At 41.7% G+C, this 7131-nt stretch overlaps 1 pseudogene; it reads right to left on the minus strand.

Annotated features, from left to right (window-relative positions):
* Positions 1-1560: 1560 nt before the first annotated feature.
* Positions 1561-7131, minus strand: part of LOC103745823 — a 21310-nt pseudogene continuing 15739 nt past the window's right edge.

Here is a 7131-nt window from a genome sequence, read left to right on the forward strand (position 1 = left end):
TGTCTGTAAACATAAGGATCTATATTTAGCATATACTAAGAAATCACATTTGTCTAGAGATATGATAGACTTAGGGTTTTCCCTAAGATCTATGACCTCACCAGTCATGTGTATTTTGCTATGTTTACAGTGCCACACGTGCATTCCCTCCCACTGAGTGGGCTTTAAGTCCTAATTGGACTTTAAGTCATGATTGGTAGCTGTTGCTTACCCCCAAGATAAGAGTGCCACTATTGCACCAATATACTTTGATGTGCTGGTTATTGTTGTGACGTTCTCCCTTACCAGCTTGCATAGCATCCTCCAAAACTATGAGAGCTAGCCTTCAGAGGAGGTAGCTTCCAGTTCAGTTCCAGCTCCATTGTTCCAAGTCCTGTGTCCAAAGTATGTCCTATCATCAGCAGTAGGGTCTTACCTTGAAGTTCTGGGAGGCAATCAAGGGCTGTGGCAATAGCCTATGTAATTTGGGGAGTCTCTTGGACTACTTTGACCAACAACTTGATGGTAAGTTTTTCCTGTCTGGCACTGTTTCTTGTTAAATAGCCTTCAGCTAGACACATGTACTCATGTACAGATATTGTATGTGTAATTTTCATTAAGCTTTTGAACTAACACAGTTCTCTCTGGGTTTTCACACCAGCTAAGCATTATTTAATCTCTCCTTGCTCTTTTCCTGTCTAACCTTCCCTCTTCCCTCCACCATTAAAGTACCCCCACTTTCCCCTTTTCATTCTTTTTTTTTTTTTTGTAGCAAACTTTTATTTAAATCTTACATAAGGTGGGGCTGGAGAGATGGCTCAGCAGTTAAGAACACTGGTTGTTCTTGCAGAAGACCCAGGTTTGAATCCCAGCACCCACATGGCAGCTAACAACTGTTGGTAACTCCAGTCCCAGGGGATCTGACAGCCTATTCTGACCTCCGTGGGCATTGGACAACATGGATGCACCTACCTACATGTAGGAAATACATGCATACACATAAAATAAAAATAATGAATAAAATTTTATTTTAAGTTTAAAAAAAATAAATCTTACATAACTCAAGCTTTATAAAAAGCCACCCTAATTGAAAATTGGGTTCTCCCTCTAAAGCCTGAAGTATCCAAAGCTTAACAGTTAATTTAGAAATAAGCAAACAAAACAAATAAACAAAAAAAAATCCCTGCAGCAGATCTTGCTGAAATACTTTTTAAAAAATCTAAATGAGCTTAATATTTACAAAAGTTATTTTAGCTCAAAAGCTATAAAATCAAAGTTATCTTAATTCTACAAAGAGGGTTTGTACCACCATTTTATTTATTTATTTATTTATTTATTTATTTATTCTTTTTAAGACAGGGTCTCCGTGTAGCCCCAGCTGTCCTGGAACTCACTATGTACACCAGGCTGGCCTCCAACTCACAAAGATCCACCTGCCTCTGCCTCCGGAGTGCTGGGATCAAAGGCGTGCACCACCACGCCTGGCTGTACCACAATTTTAAAGTCTCATCTTTTTCATTAAATTTGGCCACAAATCAAATTCCTGTGTTCCCCGTTTTCAGAAAATCCTCTTTAAAGAGGCCAGGTACAAACATGGAAGAGTAACTGCCTAAGCAAGTAGGAAAGTGTTCCGTAATAGTGTGCAAAGAACGTAGAGTTCTGGGTTAATCTCTGGAGTTTGATCTAGACCTCGAACGAGATCTAGAACGGGACCTTGAAGCTCGTTTTGGCGGAGAGGACACTGACTGAGCCTTTGAGGGTGGAGCAGGTAGAGGTGAATGGCTCCTTGATCTGGATTTTCTTTGGGAGACCCAGAACGAGACCTGCTTCGGGATTTCTCATACTCATCCTTGGATCTACTTCTCGAGTGGGAATGGAAGCCCCAGTCAGACTTAGGCTTAGATTTGCTCTTTGATCTGGATTTCCTGCCTTTTGATTGGGATCGGGATCAACCTTTGCTCGTGACCTGGATGGGGAGTGATTTTTCCAGACACTTCTGGATCTACTGCGGCTGCTCCTGCCATTCCTACTTCATGACCTTCTTCTAGACAGTGATCTAGATCTGCTTCCGGAATAAGAGCGTCTATGGCTTGTTCGCAGCTTATCTTCAATAAGCCTAATATTTCTGCCGTTTATTTCTGTGCCATCCAGCTCATCCAAAGCTTCATGTCTGAGTAGGAGAGAAATTCCATCACACCCTCATTTGCACGCTCTTTGTGAGCATCTGTCATGTTTGCCGCATGAAATCCTTTAAATTTTGCCAACTGCAACGACAAGAAAGCTTTTCTACAATAAGCCTGTATTCTGTACGAACAGGTGGCCCATACTTGTCTCTGCCAGATTCTCTAACTGCTGAATTCACCTCCACCACTGAGGCCCGGTGCGGGTGCCCGGGATGACGAAAGTGCAGCACGTGCCTCACACCACAGCGCTGGCTAAGTCCAGCCGCACAATCCCCGTTTCACTCTTGATAACACCTGTCTCCTAGGATCTCCACCACCCTCAACCCCCACCCACTCCCTGCCTCTTCTCCTTTACCCTTTATTCCCATGGTTCCTTGTATAACCCTCTCTCTTCCACCTCCCAGTTAAATGCCCCCATTTTACCAATTCCCCTGTTGGTCATATCTGTCTCCTACTATTCTCTCTCAGGTACCTTCCTTCCCTTTACCTCCATAGTTTCTTTCTATTTTCCTGGCTCCTGCTTGTTGATTGATGGTTCAGACCACATATTCCTAATTAACCCACATGCAAATATGGGAAGTCAGGGGTATGCCAGCTGCCAATTACATCATGGACATCTCTGTTTGGATGGAGAAAGTACCTGGCTTACAGCTTGCTCAGCATGGATCTGTAAGTTCAGAACCTCTGCCCTCTGCCCTGAGTTCCCAGTGTCTGTTCCGAGACACAGTAAGTGAGGCCCAAGGTAAATACAACTAACTGGATTGGCTACTATTGGAACACTGAACAGTAGATTGTACAGGGTCAGGTAACGGTGGGGAGAGACACATTATGCACTTAGTTTGGGAGTGTGCCATAAACCCAGTATGGACCTGGGGTTCCACTAAGGAAAATTTAGCACAGACGCACCATACTGATGGAGAAGGAATGGAGTCAAGGGATCAGAAAAGGTTCAAAAATTCACCTGAGAAAAGAAGCTAGGCATAGAACAAAGTCAAAGGGAAACACACGTTTTAGGTGAATGTGGGGAAAGAGAAAAGGACCTGAAATGGAGATGTGGGCAGATGTATTGACTAAATGTTATTTATCATAGAAAAAGTACAAAAAAACACTTGGGTGAGCCAAGAGCCTATTTTAGTATTAACTTGGGTGAATTTAAAGAGCCCACATCACCTGAGTTTTGGTATCTTCAACTCTGAATCAGAGAACTTAGGCTGAATGGGCAATGAGACTTCTCTCCCATTAACTCTTCAGTTCTAAACGTCAGGCCATCGACTCCCCAGCCAGACTCCTTGGCTACAGGTTATTGTTTACCCACTTGCTTAGATGTATGACTTTGGACAAGTCAATGACTTCTCTGTGCCTCAGTTTTCTTGTCTATAAAAAGGTATTGGTGATAGTATCAGAAAGTATTGTGAAGAATGGCTAAATAAATCTAGGCAAAGTACACACACAGTAAATCCAGTGTACCTATTTGCTATCATTGTTCCTTGTACAGTCTGACAGAGTGTAGCATATACTCCCAATTAGTCCCATGCCAGGATTACAGTAACACTGAGGACAGCTTGTCTTCCAGTGTATATCTTTCTGAGACTTATTGTAGCAAGAAAGGGTTACAAGGATGATTAAAAATGAAGTCCTTGCTCCCAAGGTGCTATGCTAGGTGGGCCCGCCAAGTCCTTCCAAGAGTGAAATCAGGAGTTCTTTTTTTGGCTTTTTGAGACAGGGTTTCATTGTAACCCCAGCTGGCCTGAAACTCACTGTGTAGACCAGGATGGCCTCAATCTCTCAGAGATTCACCTGCCTCTGCTTCTAGTATGATGGGATTAAAGGAGGAATTTATTATCATTGACTTAAAGAAATCCTTTAAATCTGTTATTTTGCTAATAGCCTCATTATATGGTCTAATTATTATCATTTTTTTTTTTTGTCTTTTTGAGACAGGGTCTCCCTGTAGCCCCAGCTGTCCTGGAACTATGTAGAACAGGCTGGCCTCAAACTCACAGAGATCTACCTGCCTCTGCCTCCCAAGTGCTGGGATTAAAGGCATTTTACCACCATGCACAGCATGGCCTAATTAAAGAAGTTTATTACCAACAGGTGTTAAATAAGAGACATACTAAGTGAACATGGGATATGAAACAATGGTCTCACTCAGGAGTTAAAGAGTTAGAGAGGAAGTTTTCTACTTTCTACATGAAGAATGAAATAGTTGAAAGAGATCTTTCTGGTAAAAAAAAAAGCATAAATTTATTGAATTAATCTTAATAACTCATTTAGGAGATTGAGTTTTAAGATTTACTGTTTCATTTATGATGAACTTTTTTCAAAGTAAAATTTAAGAAATAGTTTCTTTCCAAAGTATTGCTGTCATTTGCCATTTAGAAAAATGCCCATTGTTATTAAAAGAAATTGATGGTTTGGGCTCTTGGATCTCTGTTTTAGTTACTTTCCTTATTTTTGTGACAGAATGTCTGACATAAACAACCTAAATGGAAAAGCATTTATTTTGCTCAGGATTTTAGCCCATCAACATAGAGAAAAGGATGAGGTGGGCAGAGCAACTCACTTCATGGCAGCCAGGAACCAGAAAGAACACTGCAGCTGCTTTCCCCGTTACCCCTTTTATTCAATCCAGGCACCCAGACCAAGGGATGGTGCCCCCTATATTCATGGTGGGTCTTTCAACACTAAATTATTCTCTGGAAACTCCCTCACAAACACACCCAGAGGTGTAATCCTTAAAACTGACTGGATAAATATGCCAAGACAAGAGAGTGAAGAGGAGAAACACAACAGTTCTGGTAAAAAACAAAAGCAGCAACAACAAATCATGCCTATTTAAAATTCCAAGCCAAAATGAGTGTCGTGGCGCATGCCTTTAATCCCAGCACTCAGGAGGCAGAGGCAGGCGGATGTCTGAGTTCAAGGCCAGTCTGATATTTACAGAAATAAAAGAGAAACTTTGAAATGTAGACATGTTAAATTTTCCCTTACCTAGTGAGTTCCAGGTCAGCTGGGGCTATAGGGAGACCCAGTCTGAAAAAGACAAAAAAAAAAAAAAAAAAATCCAAGCTGAGTCACTGGTTGGCACAGGCATAGGCCTACAATCCCTGCTACTCAGGAGACTGAGACATAACAATTGCCGAGTCTAAGACCAGCGTTGTTTACAGAATGAGTTCAAGGCCAGCCTGAGCAACTGGAACCTGTCTCAAACTGGTGTGTGTCGGGGGAATGTTAAAAAGAGAGCTGAGGGTATATCATACCTGGCGTGTTTGAAGTCCTAGGTTCAAGTCTTAGTACAATAATAAATAACAATAAAATTCCAAACCAAGTTAACATGTTCACATCCAACTCCTTATTTCTAACCAAGACCTGTGTCCACATACATTGCAGAAAATTCTACCCCTGATCCATGAAACTCTTTCTAAACTATCTACATTGTCTTCCTTAAGTAACCCTAGAGAGTTTATTGACTTGATTAGAAGCAATGCCAATATCCTGAGACATTTAAGTTTATAGAACAAATAAGAAAACCCAACTAGGACTAGGCTTTGAACATTGACCTGGAGCCTATCCAAGGCAGATGTTTGCTTTCACACATCTTATTTAGCTTGAAGGCAGGTACTTTGGGGGGCACGCTCCCACACTTATGGGGAGTGAGCTGCTGCCCCTTTAAATGATACTTATCCTTCTTTCAAGCTGTTCTTTTGTTTCTGTGGCCTTCCACAGAAAGTTCCTAGGAACCAGCATTATGTTTCAGAGTCATCCTGACCCACTCTTTCTGGAGACCTAGAGTAAACTTCCTTATTACAATGCTAAATTCTCTACCCAGGAGAAGTTCCTGTGTGGATCTGTATTGAATATGTGATGCATAAAAAGGCATGACCGTAAACTGAGCATGCTCAGGTCTGTGTCTGCTTTCTACAAGTGAGGAGGAGTCTTTCCTCCATGAATATGTGTAAGTTTCTCCAAGAGAAGCCCCTTGCTTTCTGTGTTCTTGGAAGGACAGAGACATTGCTTTGAGAAGAATCTCCAGTATTCTTCAACCTTGATACAATACAAACCTTTCTTCATGCTCTTATCTCTGAGTTGTGGTTATGTGATTTTCATTCACCATTACATCTGGTTATAATCTTATGTTAAGAGTGTAAGAAAATGTAGGCCCTTTTAAGCAAAGGTAAAGTGACAAAACAGTAAAAACATTACCAATCCTATGAAAATAATCTGCTTAATTAAGAAGAATAAAAATCATTTGTATAAGTAGAGCAAATGTCCTAAAAAACTAACTTATTTTGAGGAGGTCTGGGGACATGAATCAGTGGTTAAAGCACTTGTCTTGCAGATGTGAGGACTGGAATTCGGTAAATGCCAGGTGAGTGTGGCTGCCTGCCTATGTGATTCCAGCCTCAGAAGGCAGAGAAGGGAGATCCTCAGAGCAAGCTGCCTAGTGAGAGGAGCCATTTGGTGAACTTTGGGTTTGACTGAAAGACTGCCTCATTGAATAAGTGAGAGAGTGACTGAGGATGATTCTGAACATCAGCCTTGGGCCTCCACATACATGTGCATCCATGGGCATGCTCACACCCACACATGTGCAAATGTGCATGCGCATAAATGTGCACACGATACATACCATACCACACACACACACACACACTTGCACCCACCACACATACATGTAAAAATAGAAAAAAGATACTTATTTTTTAAGAAAAGACAGTTTTGAATAATTTCTAATTCATGATTTCAAGAAGACACAAGAACCAAAGAAGGGACTGGAGAGATGGCTCAGCACTGAAGAGCACTCTGCTCTTGCAGAGGATCTGGGTTCGATTCCCAGCACCCACATGGCAGCTGACAACTGTCTGTAACTCCAGTTCCAGGGGATCTGATGCCTTCTTCTGACCTCCTCGGGCATTGTACAACATGGGTGCACTTACATGCAGGCAATACACTCATACACATAAAA

This window comes from Nannospalax galili, unplaced genomic scaffold (genome assembly GCF_000622305.1).
Source record: "Nannospalax galili isolate Female #2095 unplaced genomic scaffold, S.galili_v1.0 scaffold611, whole genome shotgun sequence".
NCBI lineage: Eukaryota > Metazoa > Chordata > Mammalia > Rodentia > Spalacidae > Nannospalax > Nannospalax galili.